General features: G+C 35.6%; 1 protein-coding gene across 17 annotated transcripts in view; it reads right to left on the bottom strand.

Moving 5' to 3' along the window:
• Nucleotides 1-21,600, bottom strand: part of DNTT (DNA nucleotidylexotransferase) — a 194,919-nt gene that overhangs the window by 43,960 nt on the left and 129,359 nt on the right. The window lies entirely within an intron of this gene.

Raw genomic sequence — 21,600 nt, 5'->3', positions numbered from 1 at the left:
AAAAAGACTAAAAAAGTTAAGTTCCCACTGAATTTCACACTACTTTTCAAAAGAATAGTTTTGCTGCATCATAGAGAGTTTGCAGTACAAAGTGATAGCAATGTTTTTTGAAACATAATCAGAGCGGAATCTTCTATGTCTTTTATCAGGACTGTCAATGTTCTTCATTAAGCAATAATTTGAGCTTTTTAATGTATTATATAATATATGTTGTTTAACTAGATACTGCAGGTCCATTTGCTGATGTTAAATCTCTCTCTTTCTTCCCTGCAAGTCCCAGAAAAGGTTTCAGTCATCTTTGGGGAAAAAAAAAATAATCAAAATACTTTACATTTCCTCCCTTTTAAAATACAACAATGCTTTTTGCTGAGATTAAGCTGATTTTTTTTAATATTTTTTTTTTAGAACAGCTCATCTTTAATGTGACTAAAGCTTGTTCATTACAGCCACTAAGGATTTCAGAATTAAATCCATACGGACAAAGTTAATTGTAAACACTCTTAATGGAAAATGATGTCATAACCTTTTGGTTTATTTCTTCATATAAGTCTAAGCGGTCAGCTTGCCTTTCATCTACTTATCAAATGTGTTAAAACTAAGTCAGAGTAAGATGTAGCTACCATTGCAAAACAGGCAAAACTGTGCTAGCAGAATGTCTCCCTTCAGAATTATGAATGAGAATATCTGAAAATCTATCTCAGGGTGCAATTCATCTCAGGATTGCAGAACCAATACAAGGTTTTGAACTTGGCCTAAATATTGCAACAGAGACTGCATACACATCTATTTATTGGCTGCAATCAGGCCAGCCTAAGGAGAAAGGGACAGAGAAGATATTTCTGCAACTAGGTGCAGTATACAGGAGGTGGGGTAAGCACCTGAAATCTGGACTGGTGGCACTTAAATGATACATATCTCCAAACAGTTTCTATGTGTTCATGGAAAAAGTCTGCTCTTGCTGGTGTTCACAAAGGTACTAGATGTTATAGCTCAGGTGTGTTTTAGTTCAACGACATACCCAGTATTCAGAGAACTTGTGAACTGTTATAGAAGCAGTGAAAATGGAAACCGTACAAAACAAGATGTGCTTTTTTATTATTTTCTTAAATAACTCATTCTCTTAGAATAGTGCCTCAAAACTGAATCTGATTTCTTAGATTTGGAAATATGTAGGAACAGAACTGATTGGCAGACATGTCAACTGCCATTTGCATGACAGGAAATTATCCAACTGATAGAGAGCTGAGCAGCTTTAGCAGCAAGTTGTAACGAAATTAAAATCTAGGTTTCACATTTGACAAGCAGTCTACTCACTATAATGCAACTATTGTGCCATGTCTGCAGCAAAGTCAAAACTGCTTAAACAGGTGGAAATGATTTCAAAAGAAGTTTCAAATGAAGCACCAGTCTAGGCTCAGAAACCAAACAGCAATTCAAACTCAAGAAGTAAAAAAAACATTTAGTATTCCATGTAATATTTCCCAAATTATTTTGTAGGATGACATTCATTATCTCTTAAATTACCATAATAATCCAAAGCTCTTACATAGCATTTTTTACTTGCATGTCTCAAAATGTTTTTTCAAAGGGAAGAAATATACTGTTTCCATCTTAGACATGCAGAAAGTGGCATAAGAAAACTTGTCTGAAATTAATAAAAAAAAAAAAAGAAAAAGAAAAAAATCAAAGGAAAAAATAAGAAACTGATGGAATTGGGAGCTGCTTCCTAGTTCATCCTCTGGTACTGAACACATACATATTTTAGGTTAACCACATCTAAAAATTACTACATTGGTCCAGCCATAAAACCCAAAGAAATTCCAGGTGTTTCACTAACGACCTATTTCGCAAGACAGAGAGCATTTATTGAAGTGCTTTTTATTTGTGAAGTTAGTGTGTTTAAATCTCATATAAAGGCACAGAATATAGTACCACTGTTAGCATCAGTTATATTTCAGCTTCTCTTTGAACTAATTCGCAATGGATTGATTTCTGACTGAATTTGTCAGGCTATTAATTGAACATTTAGTCTAATTTCCACCAGTACTCTTTACCAAATAATGTATTTCATCCTAGAAAAATTTATTACCTTCCTTAAAATAGAAAAACTATCTAGTAAATTAAAAACCTGTATAATACATATTGCTCAAGGCTTGTAAATAATGCAAAAAGATGCAGTAAAATGCACATAGGTTCAGACCATTATTCTATTGAAGCTGAAGAGAATGTGGCCATTGGTTTCAGCAGGGTAAGGCTATTCACATATATATATTTATATACCTGTGTGTGCATACATATAAACTTAGAACCATGGATATTCGTGAAATTACATAAAGGGCACATAGGATGGAATAGTGCCAAGGTGTTCTTTTCCCAGCTCAGGAAGTATGTAAACATGTATTTTGTGGATCAACAAATAACTCTACATGTACATCAACAGTTAACTGAAGCTGAAGCTAACCATATACCTAAAAATTAGCTATGATATAGGACTTTATCATATAAAAATTAAATACCATGGTGCCAGCCATCTGGTCTTCAAACTGGATATGAAAACCCAGAATTTATCACCCGATTCACCTCAGAGATGAAACCTCAATCTCTTGTTCATTCCTGAGGCTTTCCAAGAGGAATGCTGCAGGCTGTAGTCTTTTTCAAACCCACCACATTCAAGATAGCAGGTTCCTTACACAGGGCTATAGATGGGCTCCACCATGATATAGAGACTGAACTGAGTATCATTCACTTAAAATGAAACAACTACTTTGTTTGAAAAACAAACACTAAATTGATGCTATCAGTACCTAGTTTTGTCTTGCATTTCATAGCCAATGATTGGTGCAGTGATTTTTCATCTTTTTATTGCCTTATTTTTCTCAGTTAGTTCACAGCCAAGTTATCTGTCATCCACTGGCTGTTAAATAGAAAATAGAAATCCAGTGCTTGGTGCAGGAAGCATAGTCTTTAAAGTCATCCACTGAAAACAAGCATCCTAGTCACTACACTGTATCACACTCCCTCTTCCTGGCTTCAGAAATCTCCATTTTATACTACAGGGTGTCATAAATCCACCCAGGCTAGTGATTTTAGCACACTAATAGATTGTGAGAGATGAAGGGATTTTGTTCTGGCATGCCACTGCCTACATACTCAAATCACAAGGCTTTAGTACAAAACTTGAGTAGTATTTTAAAAGTAAAACCAGCTTCAATGACATTTTAGCTTGTTTATTTTCTTGGCCTGCTCTGAGATGAGAGTGATAAGCTATCTAGTTTCTGGATTCCACCTGGGTGTACAAAGGACCAGGGAAATTATTTGCTTATACCTCAAAATGGTGGAGCTGTTATGAGGCAGAAGCACAGGTGCCCCTAGGGCCAGAGCAATCAGTGACATGACTGGGGAGTTCAGGTTTGTGAGGCTTTGAACAGGAAAGGACATGGATTCAAGTTCTGGATGTACTGCTCAGATCTGCTTACATCTTCTTTTCTTTTCATTAATCTAACCCTAAATCCCTATTGGTCTAGAGCTATAAGAAAACCAGCACCTTGTGGAACTCAAATTGCAACCTGAGTTTTGTCCTAATAATATATTCAAGTCTGAAGACTGCAAAACACAGAGCCCTACTAATTAACTGTGTTCATTTCCTGGCTGATTAAACTTGTATAATGCTGGTGTTTCTTAGAAGTCAGTTAATTACCTTTAAAGTTGTTGGAATTTTCTTTTTTTTTTTTTATTGCTGTTATTGCTTTAATACAAAATCTAGATTCCAAGTCATCAAACATAACTATCATTATAACTAAACCTTAAATATATGACTGAATGGCAAAGGCTAATCATATTGTCTAAATCTACATGGACAGCTGCATGATTAAATATTTTACAGTAGTATGTGTACAGAGTATTTTGAAATCCCAGGGTATTATATAATGGCTACTCAAATCCTATCTATTCTTTATTCATACAAAATTTTCGTTTGCATAGTGTTGCATTATAAGTGCTGAATGAGATTGCATGGGTGCTAAATCTTTCAGTGTTTATACACAAATACAAACTTTACACATGAAAACACCACCACTGATATGGGAGGAATTTATCACTTGCATGAAGTCAAACAAATATATTTAAGAACCTGGAAGACTAACAGCTAACAGGTGCTCATTTCCAACATCTGATCAACTATATTAAATAATAAAGAAGCACAAATTTATGTGGGGCTCCTGGAATTAAACAACTTAATTGCATATAATTAATTACATAATAAATCTTAAAATCTTACAATCATTTGACTGCTCAAAATAGAACTTATGAAGTGAGCACAAATAATGGAAAACAGAAAAAGATTTGGCATAGACGTTTCGGGCTTCTTTATATTTAACTGAACATTTTATTCATGTTAAAATTGCAGGAAAATATTGATTGTGGAAGAAGGCATATGAACTCTTAAACACTGGGTATTGGCTAATATTTTGAGTAAGCCAGTTTGATGAAACTGGACTGTATTTACTAAAATAGTGTATGATAATATGAATATTCACATGTTAATTGTTGTTTTACCCGTAGAAATTGCAGCCTTCATATTGAATAAGAAAAACCTCATGGCTGTGAAATAGGTTCCTGGGAATGACTCAGGAAAGACAGCGAGAAAAATCAAGCTATCAGGAATTGCTATGCAACCAATATTCACCATAAAACTGGTAAGATTTTTTTAAACTCTCACTTTCCTGACCTTTTTATTGTATAACTGCACTTTGCCACAAAAAGCTAGGAAAACTGGTAGAAGTAATCTCAGGCTGGAACTATGATGGCCTTCGATAGAATGTTGGAGAGTATGCACAAAATATCAGAGGGTATAACTCTCTCCTCCTTCCAAAGTGCTCAGATTAAAAGTGAGCCATCTGAAATTCATTTGTATAGCAAGCTGGATGCTAGCTAAGCATCTGAAAGACAATACAAAAAATAACAAGTCCTTTATTTGTGGAAGGAAATATGGGAGTTCATTACATGTTAAATTAAGCATCATCATCTCTGCATTCTTCTTTTGGGAAACAGAGGGAGAACAGCTTCTAGACAGACACCCCCAAGAGATGTGAAAATATGCAAGGCCATTTGAATATTTCCTTGAATATAGATGAGCAATATGCATAAACATCTAGGAAGACCAAATTCAATTGCTGAAGTGATGATTGTGTGGCAATGGAAAAGGGATTAAATGTTGCAGAAGATTACACACAGCTGAAGGAATGGACAAATTGTGATATAGCACAATGAACATTTGTTTAAGCAGCAAAGAGAAAGCTTGGATAAACAGCAGAATTGCTCCTTTTAGATATAGCAGACTAATAATTAATAAGTACTGTAAAATGTGTGTTCCTGAGGGAAAACTCTAGTAGCCTCTAGTAGCATGCATAGTCAAATATGTAATTACAGCTATAATCAAACATGCACACACATGCATACATAGTTCAAAGATTTCTTTCTGATTATTCTGATATTGATGCCATATTTTTACTCTATTGATATATTCTCTACATTAGGTCTAATTTAACTCTCACTGTACTAGCAATGAAGAACATCATTTGATACCAAGTTTGACCAAATAGAAGTGGTATGGTAAATCTGTCTCTAATAACCACAGTCCTGATGAAGGTACTTCTATTACCTGTCTCCTCCCAGCATATGCCTTCTCAGAGGAGAAACAAAAATTTTTATTCCAGATCTCAAGCAGTCTGCATGCTTGTGGATTTGCTTATTTCAAGGTCTCAGGCTTTGCTGAGACAGGCAATTTCTTGCACCCAGATATAAAAATAATTCTGAGCCATTGTCACTCAAACTATGAAGAACTACACCTTTTTCTTGCGTAAACTCCATTATAAAGAGAAAAAAAAATAATCTTGAAGCTGGAAGTACTGGAATGTGACAATGCTACAACTACTGTATGAAAGGTAAAATCCTGGACTGTTTAACAGCCAGAGGAGAAAAAATCCGCTATTCCAAAGGAGTCACGGGTTTCATTCAGGCAAGAATAATTCTTGACTGCAATTCCACAGATTTCAGAACTTTCTTCCATATTGGTCAGTATTCAGGTATAAGCCGCTTCCAGTTTACTTGCCACTAGGTAAAATTCCCAGACTCTTTTACCTGAGTAAATTTACTGAATTCAGAATTTAATCAGAAATTCATTATTTCGTTACAAATGTCTTCAAACCTTTTTTCAGGTCTAATATCTAGAATCATAGAATAGAATCATAGAATAGTTAGGGTTGGAAAGGACCTCAAGATAATCAAGTTCCAACCCTCCTGCCATGGGCAGGGACACCTCACACTAAACCATCTCACCCAAGGCTTCATCCAACCTGACCTTGAACACTGCCAGGGATGGAGCACTCACAACCTCCCTGGGCAACCCATTCCAGTGCCTCACCACCCTAACAGGAAAGAATTTCCTCCTTATCTCCAATCTAAACTTCCCCTGTTTAAGTTTTAACCCATTACCCCTTGTCCTGTCACTACAGTCCCTGATAAAGAGTCCCTCCCCAGCATCCCTATAGGCCCCCTTCAGATACTGGAAGGCTGCTATGAGGTCTCCATCACCTCCTTCCACCTGCTGGTTACACTCCTTTTGATGCAGCCCAGGATACGGTTGGCTTTCTGGGCTGCGAGCGCACACTGCCAGCTCATGTTCATTTTCTCATCAACAAGCACCCCCAAGTCCTTCTCTGCAGGGCCACTCTGAATCTCTTCTTTGCCCAATCTGTAGCTGTGCCTGGGATTTCTCCAACCCAGGTGTAGGACCTTGCACTTGTCATGGTTGAACTTCATAAGGTTAGCATCAGCCCACCTCACAAGCATGTCAATGTCCCTCTGGATAGCATCCCTTCCCTCCAGCATATCAACCAGACCACACAGCTTGGTGCCATCGGCAAACTTGCTGAGGGCACACTCAATCCCACTGTCCATGTCAGCGACAAAGATGTTAAACAAGACTGGTCCCAACGCTGATCCCTGAAGGACACCACTCGTTACTGGTCTCCAGCCGGACATCGAGCCACTGACCACAAGTCTTTGCATGCAGCCATCCAGCCAGTTCTTTATCCATTGATCTAGATCTAAACTAAGTGACCTTATTGACTCAAAAGGACACTGACCTTAGCTAAACATGTAATTAGTACACTGACAGGAAAGAGCAAGGCACTTTCCAAGGAAATGAATAAAAACATATCTGTGCAAGGGTTTCTGCAACAGTGATTTCATGCAGAAGGATTTTGTTGAATGGCAGACACAATGTTTGCAACACTCTCATTTCATTTGCAGCAAGAACTGAGTAAGAGGTAAACAAACAAACAAAAAAGGTAATTATCTTGTTTGTGATAGAAAAGGTCTTCCAGATTATAAGAAAATGCTGTAACATTTATTTGAAGTTATTTCCTCAGAAACCCTCAACTATATGTTCTGATCAATACTGTAAGGAGCATTAACAGCCTAAGTAGCAGCATGATACTGCACTAGTCCATTGCTAACATAAACAACCAGCTAAAGCCTGTACACCACATATAACCTGTTCTTCAAATCACTGTCAGCTTTAGGTCAGGTTTCCTTAATCTTAAAGTCAGCTCCACATTTTCAAAACAGCATTTAGATTCAACAGTGTTGATTCAATGGTGGTTTCCATACATATAGAGTAGGTAGCAGGAAAATAAAAGCTCGCTGAACTGCAAAAACAGCTCAACCAAAGTTAACAACGCATAAAACACTAACACAGAGAAAGCAGAGACAGCAGAGTGCAAAAAGTAACTGCTCGCAAGCCTGACTCACACTGTGCAATGATTACTCTGTCAGCAGAGGGTGAGTGGATGAGAGAACATTCAGCTAGAATAAACTAGGGACACTCAAATATTCCAAACTCTCCCACCAGCTTCACTTGCTCTCTAGGTGCATGATCTTTATACTTCCACCTTAAATATGACAAGGACCTAAGACTGATGAGGATGCCAGAGGCAAGATACCATATAATAGTTCATCAGATTAGATAGTCAGAAGGCTCATCTATATCACTTATCACATGAAGACATATTCAGCTCTCCAAAGGTATCTTCTGGAATAATATACCTCTGATTCCAGAATTAAAACTCATAGAAGACCTCCATTGCAGAACTGTGGTGGTACATAAGAAGAGAAAGCTTATTTAATGCAATGGATAATTACAAATCCTACATCATCATTTTGCCCATGGTTATAAAAAAAATAATAATTGAAGGATCTTTCTCACCTTACATTGCAAGTATCTATGGCAGGTGTCACCTGGTATTTCACCCCAAGTTAATGAATCTCAACACAGTCCACATACAGAATCAGTCCCTGATTTTCAAAAATAAAGTAACATGCCTAAAGTAATGAGGAAAACAATATAGCAAGATCTGATCAGGGCTCTGTGGTAGATAGATATGGGTATGGGAATATCTGTCTACTTCAGATAATTTCTGCTCTCCTGGTTTGCTTGACTTAGATCATAGTTGCCTCTGAAGGTAGTCTGACTCTAGTGGTTCCCAGACAGTATCAAAATTCATTCTCTTTTCTTTGTAATGACTGTAAAATACTTGTTGAGATGAGAAGTGCCAGCATGAGAAAATACTTGCACATTTTTCAGCTGGACTCTGATTTTAGTTACCAGAATTTCAGTCACCCTACTGGACTTGGTTTGTGCAAGCTGGCAAAAATTGAGTGTTGAATATTTCTGGAAATCCAAACCCAAACTGATTGAAATTTTGTAATCCATATCAAAGGAAATTCTGGAATTCCTGTCCCTTGAGGATTAATTCTTCCCTGACTGTACATGACACAGCTATTTTGGGGCATAATTAATATCTGTGAGATGGTTTAATAGGATGCTGATTAATGTCTGAAATAGCAATGATCAAATTAACTGAAATAAATTCTGCCACCAGCAAAGACAATTAAAACTAAAACTGAATTAATTGTATATTTAACTGAAAAGATACCATACATTTGAGAGATACTCCAACTCACCTTGAGGCAATCTGGGGGTAAAAGAAAAATTGCTGTTGTAGCTTTGCCTGCAGAATTACTTTCTCGCTGATTCAAGAGTAAAATGATATTAGATTAGACTGTCTCAGAAATGAAAACACTGTGAAAACTGAGCCAGTGTTCTCCCAGACAGCTATAAACCAGGCTTCTACAAAGGTTTGAATAGTGAAAGATAGTATATAGCATCTTCTTCATCCAACCAAGTAATTTGACATAAACCAAACTGAACTACGTAAGTATTTGGCAAAGATTTACATGTGTCTTCTCTGGAAGAGGTGCCCGAGGGTGGACACTTCATTGAAGTGTTGCTTTTCTTGCCCAATGTAACACTAATTCTAATTCACCAGGGGCATAACTCATTTTTCGTAGCTGTGAAGCTATTTATTTTATTCTCAAAGTTAATCCAACTCTGCAATGAAGTAGCAATGGAAAATTCCTTTCCCTTTAGAAGCAGAAATTTTACTCATACAGCATAAGGGAACACAGCTTTAATACTGGATACACAAAACAAGCACTTCTAGTTTCTCGTTTATCTAGCAGGATTTCACTACTATGGTGCATTTGTAGCTGCTGTTCAAGGAGACTTTTAGGGAAACACCTAACAATGCAGAGAATGCATCTTTTCTTGTCTCAAGTCAGGACAAAGCAGTGTCACCTGCTGCAACAGAAGGGATCACATCTCCAGATATTCCTGCAAATAATATTCTGAGGCTGAAAAAAATCACTGAAGTGAGGAGAACCAGTGCAAAACCACTTAAATCTTACTTAAAACCTAATTTCACCCTCAGTGACTACATTGCCCAAAAAAAACCTTAGTATTGCATGCCATTCACCTAGTCTGTCATTAAATGAGCTTTCAAAGACCAAGTGTATGTCATGCTATGCTTGACTGTGTGTGTCTTTTATGACCCACAAGAAACCCAGTGGCTGTTTCTCAGACTACAAGACACCTGGGTAACTCCTCTTCCTGTCACATTGATATCTTTTTTGAAGCTTTGCTTTAACATATATTTCATGTTACTTTAATGCAATAAGAAAAGATAAATCAGAAAATGGTTATTTAACTGAAGAACTTAAATGACCAGCAGTATTGCTGAATTTGAAATTCTGCAGTGATTTTATAAAGGTCTATTAGATTATCTGCATTCAAAATTATTTAATGAGTTAAAAATATTATAACACATAACCTTAAAATATTTATTTCCCTTGCCTTGTGAAAAGAATAAATGCTGATTGGTGGGTTTATTTATTAACTTCTGCAGACTCTAAGGTAAATAGTTATTACCAAGCATATTCGGTTTAAAATACAACTGCACGAGGATTTTTTTAAGACATGGCTATCTGAGAAAAACATTATGTTGTGGAACATTATGAAAAATGGCAGTCAAAATGTAAAGATTTGAAAAAAAAAAAAAAACCCAAACAAAAAAAACCCACAACAAAACACCAAAACAAACAAACAAAAAAAACCAAAACAGAAAATACAATCCCACAAACAAACCCATTGCAAACAATCTGATTCATCTATTTTTTTGTATGTATTTTGAGGAGGACCACCTATTATTCACGTGCTAAAATTAATTAAACAGGAAACAAAACAAAAAAACAGATCTGGTAGAAACAGGTACAAAATTAAATCCAGCCTCTTTTCTACTGAGACAGCAAAATGGGATAACGGCTACATAAGAATTTCATCACCTACTTCTTAATTAAAAAGTCTGGCTATCTCTATGTATAATAATAGTTGTACTGCCTAGATGGCATTATTGCCTTCCAGCTTTTCATGACATAAATGCCTGAATGTGGCTGTCAGCAATTATACCTTGATGTCGCATGTTTACCTGTTCTGGCTTGCACGCAAGAGGACTTTTTGCTACTGACAACTCTAGGCTCTCTGTATTCTATATTTGAAGTAAACTCCCTATTCCACCAACCAAAACAAAACTATGCTTAAGCTTTGAGTCATTGAGAGTGTCGTCTCAATTTCATGTAAATAATGCAACTGTACATGGAAGCTGTCCCTATAATTTCAAGCTTTTAAAGTTTATGAAATGTACCATACCAATCTGTCACAAAACACATTGCTGAAGTTTTGCTTTTGCTGTCTTAGCAAATCTTTTAAATTACACTCCATTTCAATGAAGCGTTTCAAGTGACATCACAGAAGCTTCCTGCATACATAAATTTTGCCGAGCGACAATCAATGGTGAACCAAAACCCCTTCAATACTGTTTGAAGGAGATATACACTCCAATGAGAACTGATGTAGATTTGGGATCTCATATATTCAGCTGAAATGTAAGAGTATGCAGATGATACTTTAGAGTTAAAACATCTAGTTTCACATGTGTAAACTCTACTGTGTAAGCTCTACTGCACAGCATATTCTGTGATTATATGGAGCAAGCTTTCTCACTCCTAACAGTCTGTATGACAGTGGTACAGTATCTTTGGTTAAAAGAAATTGTAAAGTTTTGATTATTCTGAAATCTGCATGGAAAAAAAAAAAAAAACAACAAACGAATTCCAATATGCAGTAAGTACAGAAGAATCAATCTTGACTGGAGGGAAGGTACAGTTTCATTATTTGTAAGAGCAGGCATTTCAGACTAGACCTGCTCAGATATTCTGAAATACCCAGGTTTTTTTGGCCCAATTCAAAGGCTTAACAAAGACTTTAAAATTATGCAAACTGAGAGACAAGGAAATGCAACTATATATACTTATAAAGAATACAACAAAGAGATTAGTGCACTCAAAAATGTCAGATGTTTCAGTGAACTTTCAGAGAGTACGATGAACTTTGGGAAAAAACCCCACCCAAATACAGCAACAACAAAGAAAAAATAAACAAAGAAAATAACCTATATATGTATTCAACAATAAATCAATCTTAGATAATAAAAGGAGAAGGTTAAGGTTTTTAGGACTTCTGCCAGACTTCTTTGCAGGTAGTTGGTGACTATTGCTTTTAAGGACAAGTTACCACAAACTGGGAGCACTCTCGACCCTTCTAGATCTGCATTAATCATTATATACAGATATTGTTCTGATTCAAGACAGATTCTGCTGCTGTGTTCACCTTATGCTGGTGTTTTGCCAGAGAATGAAGTCTGCAATTTAGATGGGGTAATCAAGAGCAGGCTATGGATTATGTATGTACTCCAAATGCTTAAAGGTGGAGCTGGACAGCCGAAATATATTGACATTCTGGATTTGTAAATCAGAAAGCTTTACAGTTTTTTTATGTACTCAGCTGGGTACATAATCTACTCAAGTGCAACATTTCAAACAGCATTACTTGCAAACCAAAACCTCAACTAAGCAAAATATATACTGCTAGAACAATAACCTAGTGGTCTCTTCAACACCATTAATAATGCAGCAGAGAAAACAGAAAGGTCAGCTGCATTCAAATTATTTATTGAAATAAGTAGATAACAGTCCATTATTAATTATGAGAGCTGTATATTTTTAAAAAGCTTTTATGAAACCATTTGTCACACTTTTTTTTTATACTAGAAAAAATGATTTTGCAGCTAAGGCAGTTTCTATTTACTAGTTTATATTTTCATTGTCCAAGAGAGAATTTTTTGGTTCAGAATTATATTTCTATTCTACTTATTCAGATGCTCATTAATATATATGAGATAATATTTAAGACATTTTATTTTTAAAGAAGAAAGAAAAAAGATATTTTTCTATACTGACACTATAACAGAATTAACAAATAGCTTTATAGCAACAATTTTTGTTGTATTGAAGCTTTCTGGCGGCAGATTCAAAACGTGCATTTAATCCCAGTGCATTTCATTCTCTTCAGAGTTTCAAACTATTTCCTTTGTCATATCCATCACAGACACTTCCATCCAAAAGTTCTTTTTCGTGCATGTCTACTTTGGCATTTCCAAAACTCAAAATATTCACTTTAAACAATTTAAAAGACAATATTAACGTTCATGCAAGGAAGGAAATGTGCATTTTCAGAATATCTGAATTATATTAAATGTTCAGCCTGGTTTTCACTTGGCAGTGACAGAACAACCTGTAGAATCAAGCTACCATAAAAATAGAGGTTTCTATCTGCTTCCTGCTCAGATGTACTGGAAGTTATATAAACAAGACAGTTTTTCTTTTAAAATTCCTTGAACTGAAAAATAGATCGCTTACATCCATTGAGAAAAACAAAAAAACACAACAAACAAACACCAAAAAAAAAAAACCAACAAAAACAGTAACATCAAATAGGATTAAAACTTCTGTTTGAACTGCTGGCATGTGTTCACGCATTTGCATTAGACACAGACATGACAATCTGATTGAAGTTAAACTTTCACGGCTTTTGTGGAAATATGTATAATTCTGCTTTAGCTGCCATTACTTTAAGACATTTTATTAATCTATCTCATCTCCAATAGAATATAATTACTGATAATTTCAAATTGAACAGTTGTGTGGTTGCTAGCACACAGCAGCAGGATGGTGAGTTTGAGTCTAGCCTTTCTATTAAGACACTGAAGTTGTACTCTAGCACTTCTGAAAAAAACATGCACAGTTTAAACTTCAAGCATGAGTACAAACTAGTTTTAATGACACTGCTTGCTCACCTGAATTTTTAGAGTGAACAGTTAAATTTTCCAGGATTGCATACCCTTACTGCAAGCAAGGTAGTTAGGAATTTTACAGAAGCATAATCTAGAGAAAATGAAATTGCTCTCTTTTGAGAGCTACTTTGGATTGTATAATCTACTAATTTTGTCTAAGGGAAGTGATACATTTAGAAAACCTGTGCTATACATTTATAAAACTAGACTTTTACAGATAAATTATTATTTACCATTAAAATGAACATATTCTACTCCAGAATTACAAAATACAACAACTATGGGGTTTCTGCAATCAGTTGTCAAACATAAATTGAAAATCAAAACCTGTCTATTTGGGCTACATCAGTGTTTTGACAAGATAACTGTTGTGTGAAATGACACTGTTAGCCAGGAGTTCCCTGGACCTGAAACAGTTGTACCGTTTGGACCAATACTGTTTTTTCCATTTGAGAAAATAATTTAAACTATGCTAGCAAAGAAACACTTCATCTCCACAGAGAAAAGCTGTGAATATATTCTACAGGTATAAGCATACCAGAAAAGCCTTTTGAAGTGTAGACAACCCTGTCACTAAAACTACCTGCTGCCATAAGTAAATCTCTCCATAGTGAAATCTTGTCATCCTCCTTTACAAAATTCCTTTGCTCAGCTTCAAGATGTGATCCTCCCTCAGTCTAAGGAGCTTATGAACTTGGCTTAGTTGATTTAATCCTAAATTGACAACTTCTGTGATTATTATTAACCAGTTTCCTTAATTCCAAACCATCACAAGGAGATACTGTTTGAGAATGTGACTTTTGAGTGTTCTCTCTGTGCCCTTTATCCTGATCCACATATTGTAAAGCTCTAGCCATGTATTTTCAGAGTCTCTCAAAGAGCCGGTCATGTCCTATTTCTCTAAACTCTTGTTCTGACTTCTGTCTGAATACAGTCCTGATTTCTTCAACCTTCAACCTGCACACAACCACACTGTTGTGTAACCTCACTTAAAAGGAAATTTTAAGGGATCTTCATTGTAGCTACCTATTTTTATTTCTTAGGGTGAAATGTGAAGATGCATTTCCTGGGTCATCATTTCTTGCCAGTTCAGATTCTCAAAACAATTAGATGAAAGCATCCTTTTATTTTCTCATGATTCAGCTGAAACCAGTGTCAAGGCTCCCACCCACCTTTTAGCTAGAATGCACCAACAGGTTGTTCACATTTCATTCAAGCTGATTGAATAATGAAGATAGGATCTACATGTACTAAGTCTGGATGTAGTACTATTTAGGGTAGTGATACAAACGCACACTACAAAATCAACATCAAGATGTTTCACAAGTAACGATGTTCAGTGAGGATATTATTACTAAAGCAGACAAACTAGGTGCAACTAGACATAATAACCTCTGCAATAGGATCAAATAACCAGGAATGTCTGCCGTGTTTACCCACTAGAACTGTGTCTTGGTGTAAAATGTGCTGAAAAAAAAAGGAAAACTTTCTGCAGTCTTTGATCATTAACATAGCATGCAAAGTGTAACATTATTGGTATATGAACTAATATGTATTTATAAACTTGTATACAAAAAGAAGCAACCCATAATGTTTTGCATTTTCTTTGTTCTCCAAGATAGCCCCTAGTGGTACCAGAGAACAGCTATCAAAGCTGATTATAACCAAGTCTGTCTTATCAGCTTTGCTGCTCTCTATTTAATGCTGATTTTCCATTCTGCAAAAACTTGCCTGAACATTTCCATCCTTCAAAAACTTGCCTGAACATTTCCATCCAACTCTCACAATAGAACAACAATCCATAATAAATTCCACCATTCTCAAACTGAAAGAAACTTAAAGGACTATTTCTGGCAACAACCTGTAATTCAGGTATTTCCTACATGATTTATTTCTAATACTTTTTTGTCTTTTCCTTGTTATCTGTCATGTAGAAAAAAGTCTATCTGACTCATATCATAAAAAGGAAAACTAAAAAATTAGCCAGCAGTTACCTCCTCATTATCATGTCCCCAGACCACTGGCATGATCATGCCGCACTTAGTTAAAATGTTTAGGCTACTTTTGCTCACAGGGACCTGCAAAACATATTCCCTGGTTGATCTAATCATAGTACAATGTCACCAATGCTTGCAGCTTTTCTCATGACTAACTGCCAGGAAAACATCATTCTTTGCTTGTGCTGTCAACCATCTTCAAACCAACCAACTAGCCTATAATAAACTGACTTCTGCTAAAGAGTAAACCAGCAATGAGTAAACTCTGCTATAAATATCTTGTTTTCAAGACAGCTTTCTATGAATAAAACTATGGTAAAAGTGACACAGTATATTACATATTATAATTAGAACTTGGTTTTGATCTCTTGACTCTAAATAATAGGCATTTGATTCTGCAAACCCTGAAATGTCTGGCACCCAAGGCTGCAAAAATCTCTTTTGCAAACAGTGAAACACAGAATAATGTTCATCTTAGTAACTGCTCACTAATAGAGAGCAAAATCTTCATCTCTGGCATAGATACCCTGAAACATCTATCAAACTAACAAACATGATTATCTTGCCATATGATTAGTAAGAAATACATTTTTGAGGCATCAAGAAACTCTCAGAGGAAGCAACAGACACTCAAGAAAGACTGCAAACAAGACAAAATGTAATTAATTATTTCTACTTCTGATCTGAATTGCTTAGGGACAGGCATCAGAATTCATAGGTGAAGAGATGTTTCAGTATAACCATCTGAAACAAAATAAGAAATAAATGCTTGATTTCTGATACACCTATATGTCTGATGGAAAGCTTGTGAAGTATCATTAGCACTGTTCTTTCTTAACACATTAATTAAATCTCTTAATCATAATCAGGCCCTATCTTTGGCCCATTAATGCTACCTTACAGCTGACTTTACTGCTTGGAACTTAGTCTAAGGCTGCTGTCAGAATTTTGATCCAGTTTGATTCAATTTTCCTTTAGACTTCTGCAGGGGTGCCTGTTACAAACACAGTGTCATTATCTGTCTCTCTTCATCCTGTTCCCACCTTGAGTGGATTGGATTTTGTAAGGCATCCTTTTTTTAACAGGTGGACCCCAATGAAACTATTCAATAGATAAAATCTAAGGAACAGAACTATCTAACAAACTATGCATCGTTATCACATGTATGTCTTTGATTTGACAACTTGTTCTTTATTTTTCTTTTATCTTGCCACATTATCTGAAATATCCTGTCTCTTGCTTTTTATCTTGCTACTTCATCTTTTCCTGCATATATCCCACTATCTTAGTAGTCCTCCTTGTACCTAATGCTCTATAACTTCAAGAATACTTTTCAGTTTTATGTACTATTCATTTGTGAGACAGCCTGTAAAACTTCGAGACACTCAGTGCTCATCCATTTACAGCAAATACTTTTCAAGAAGTACATTTCAAATATCATACTTGAACATACTTCCTGGCCTGACTATTAAAATCAGTCCATTTAAATTCACTGGTTGAACATTTCAGAAATCAATGCATGGTATTAGCTGTCTTCATGTCAAATGTTTATAAGAAACATCCTGATTATTATGAAGCTCTAGAGCAGTACTTTAAAATATAATTCCTCCCCAGAATATTCATATATAAGGCCAAAACCCCCAACCATTAAAAAAACAGTAATGACTGAAATATTTGCTGGTGCTTGACTTTTCTACGAATTTTGAGTGATAATTATAGTTGATAGCTTATTTTCTCTCCCTATTCACTCAATCTAGTATTTTCAATGAGGATTTAGCCAAGTTGAAATATAACATAATATATAACATATATATAAAAAATAATATATCCTGAAATATAAACCCATTTTCAAGAAGGGGAAAATGGATGACCCAGGGAATTACAGACAGTCTCACCTCTGTGCCTCGCAAAATCTTGGATCACATTCTCCTGGAAGGCATGCTAAGGCATATGGAAAACAACAAGGTGCTTGGTGACAGCCAGCATGGCTTCACTAAGGGGAAATCCTGCCTGGCCAATTTGGTGGCCTTCTATGATGGGGCTACAGAACTGATGGACAGGGGTAGAGCAGTTGACGTCATCTACCTGGACTTGTGCAAAGCGTTTGACACTGTCTGTTGATGATTAAAACATCTATTAGTTATTTATATTTATATTTTCCTGTCCAACTTAGAATCATAGAATCATAGAATTGTTAGGGTTGGAAAGGACCTTAAGATCATTTAGTTCCAACCCCCCTGCCATGGGCAGGAACACCTCACACTAAACCATGTCACCCAAGGCTCTGTCCAACCTGGCCTTGAACACTGCCAGGGATGGAGCACTCACAGCCTCCCTGGGCAACCCATTCCAGTGCCTCGCCACCCTTACAGTAAAGAACTTCTTCCTTATATCCAATCTAAACTTCCCCTGTTTAAGTTTTAACTCATTATCCCTTGTCCTGTCACTACAGTCCCTGATGAAGAGTCCCTCCCCTGCACCCCTATAGGCCCCCTTCAGATACTGGAAGGCTGCTCTGAGGTCTCCACGCAGCCTTCTCTTCTCCAGGCTGAACAGCCCCAACTTTCTCAGCCTGTCTTCATACAAGAGGTGCTCCAGTCCCCTGATCATCCACTAAGTTGTTGTTTCAATTACTTGGCTAAAACTTGAATCAAAATATTTCAGAAGTCTTGAAAAGTCACTGCAACACTTTATGTGCTTTCTGTGCTTCTAACTACCTCTTCCATGATGCACACGCCCCTGTATTTAAGCAAAATTACACAATGTGTATGAAAATTCTATACTGAGATTCATCATGGAAGAGAAATTCTGACTAACCTATTCACAAAAAAAAAAAAAAATAATTTTAATTATAGCCCCTACAAGGCGACAGAATGATATTTGTCCAGTTCTTAAATTTAAAAATTTCCACAGAAAACAAAGCAAGACTTATAAATATTTTGTCATATTTTCCAACTAACTGTAAATATAAATGTATGATCTACTTTAGTTTCTGGATATACTTTTCTGTACCAGCACTGATATATTTTCACTTGCAATGTTCATGTTTGTCAGCATCCCATTTCATCAAACCTTTTCCTAAATAGTAACATAATCCCTCTTGCCTTTACTATTAAAAAAAATAAAACAACAATACAAACATTAGTGAAAAGCCACTAAAAAATTCAAAAAGAGCTAATCAAATCTTCATTGAATTTAGATTTTGTTACATAGTGAAGCATGCGATAAAATTAAAAAATTACTGAAAATTTTATATTCATATTCGCTATCATATTCCTATTATATCTGATATCAGTAGCATGAAAAAAGAATGAGTCTGCAAACTGCATGAACCCTATTTTATGCACTTTGAATTAACTGCAGCACACATAACAACTCTTTTACAGAGTATTTTAAGGTTATAATTGATCTTTCCTGAGATTTTCTTGCAAAGAATTACTTGTCATTCTCTCCACAGATTTTGAAAATGAAGCTCACTCAGTCTATGAATGCATTTCTGTACATGTTAAAGGTAGGTACCAATTATTTGTAAATCTCCCTTTTAATCAGAACAGCTTTTATTCCCCCATGACCTATACTAATCTACTCCCAAATTACCAAAACATTCAAAGAGCAATAGTTCACCCTTAGTGTAGGACATGATTTTCCACCTTATAAAATTATACTGATAAATCAATTTCAGTACATGCTCTGTATCATGCAACCTTCCCCCAGCTGTAGCCCCAGATTGTACGATATAATAATGCCTGGGGCATTTGGCCTTGATGAGGTATTTTGGATGAAATGGTACTCTATTCAAACTGCATCAGAACCAATGCCTGTGCCCTCTGCAAAAGACTTCACTGAAAAATGTGAGATCACTGAAAAATGTCATATTCATATATTGGGAGAATCATGTTCAAGGAAAGGCAGAGAATTCCCCCTCCAAAGGAAAAAAAAGGAAAAAAAGAGAAAGGAAAAAAAAAAAAGAAAAATATGAAGAAAAATAATAAGGGAGTGTTTCAATGTCATACCAGAACTCAGTACTTAACATGTTTAATTTTTGTAATGCTAATAGTAAACAGTACCACATGTGTTAATTGTTCTAAAATGATTAATGAGCAATTTTGGTTTTATTGCTAACCCACTAAAATGGGCCTGGTCAGTAAAATATAGGTTGTTAATTATTTTACATGGACATCTTACATGGGAGTACAAACAGTTGCACTATAAACCCCTTTTAAAACTTTTCAGAACATTCACTTTGGCAAACTTGTCTAGAAACTTGTGTAAATAATGGAGAATCTGTTTTAATATTTTGGAATTCTAATGGTATATTATCTCAGAGTGCCACTGCACAAGCCACTGAAGTTTCAAGCTGGGAGTACTGTTATTCATACTGACAGCTGTCACCGCTTCTTTCCACTTAGGTGAGTCTAATGAGTGAGCCATCATGATAGGCTGGTATTTATTTTACAGCTAAAACTCTACATCAGGAGAAAGCAAGTTATTTGTGAGCAGGTTTATAATCTGATACAAGCAAGTAAACAGCGAAACTGAAGTCAGTGCTGAAATCTTCTCTAGCTAATGGCAATACCATTCTCCTGCACTTTGATAACCAAAGCCACTAGAAAAGATACATCTACAATCCAAATGACCATCAGCCCTGCTCTTCTACATAAAAGACTTCAGATTGCCTTTGTTGTATCCCATGCTGAGCAGTAAACCCAGAAGCCTTTTTCCTCATGCCTGCCCCATACACAGTGAAGGTTTTATCACAGTAGGCCATCTCTGTTATGTAGTGAAGATTCTGAAAATCTGTCATCCAAAAATGAGGACAAGCATCAAACAGAATTATGGAAACATCAAAGATGCTTTTGAATGAACTGCGGTAGATTTCTAAGAAAGTATATTGCTTTTTCTATAAGTAAAAGGCATATTACATTGTAAACACCAAAATAATTCATGAAAAGATTAAAATCTGTTATACTAGCATAGAATGCACAATTAAAAAAACATGGGACATCTACTAAAGAGATTATATTATTCGAAAAATGTCAAAATAAATTTGAGAGGAACCTGCACTGTCAGCTCACTATTTTTCTCACCATCTCCTAAACTGTTTCAATGTGTAAGTTCTTGGCAAATTATTTTGTTAATCTCTCAGTCATGCAGCTGTCTTAAGATCTTAAACAGATCTTTTTGAGCTCCTCTTCCTTTAAATTCCTTTCTTTTACAAAACAAAGATGTTTGTTGGTTTTTTTTTTTGTCTCATCTCTACACATTTTTCACCAGCATTGTACAAAAACCCCTTTGTTTTTTGACATTGCATCTCAATAAATGGATTAAATGAGCTGTAAATATCAGCATTTAACCAACAAAAAGAGATCTTTATTTGTTTAAAAATGTATCAGATCTGCTTTATCCAAAAGGCTAATTGAAAACGCTATTCAGGTCAGCTGTGATATTAGAAGACAACTGAATCAAATTTAATGCTACTTAAAGGATGTGAATGGGCTAAAAGAAAAATTAAACCATGGCCATTAAAATTTAATTTGACTTAGTGAAGCCATTAACATTTTGGTTTTATGCAGTGGCAAGCATTCTGAAAATATTTCTATATAATTCAGAAATACAGAATTGTCAGATGGCTGACCCTGATGGGCCAAAAATGATTGAAAGTGATCTTACAGGGCAAATCAGAATAAATAAATAAATAATTCTTTGAATACCCTTATTAGCTATCATTCTGCTCTTTCTTCATAGTCTTTTTACATATATGTGTATTAGTACTGTATACACACATACATAAATTACCTGCTCACAGCATGTTTCTTGCTTATTCTAACTCCTATTTTATTGTTGCTATTTTTAAAATTTTGTATCTTACCACATATATCAGAGGATTCTCTGCAACTGCGCATTTCTGCCTCTGATAACGTCTAAACTGATCTACGTAGTTATCAGCCCAAGCTCGT

This window comes from Lathamus discolor, chromosome 3, assembly GCF_037157495.1.
Source record: "Lathamus discolor isolate bLatDis1 chromosome 3, bLatDis1.hap1, whole genome shotgun sequence".
Lineage (NCBI taxonomy): Eukaryota > Metazoa > Chordata > Aves > Psittaciformes > Psittacidae > Lathamus > Lathamus discolor.
Note: the sequence above shows the minus strand (reverse complement) of the source record. Positions and strands in the feature narration are given on the sequence as shown.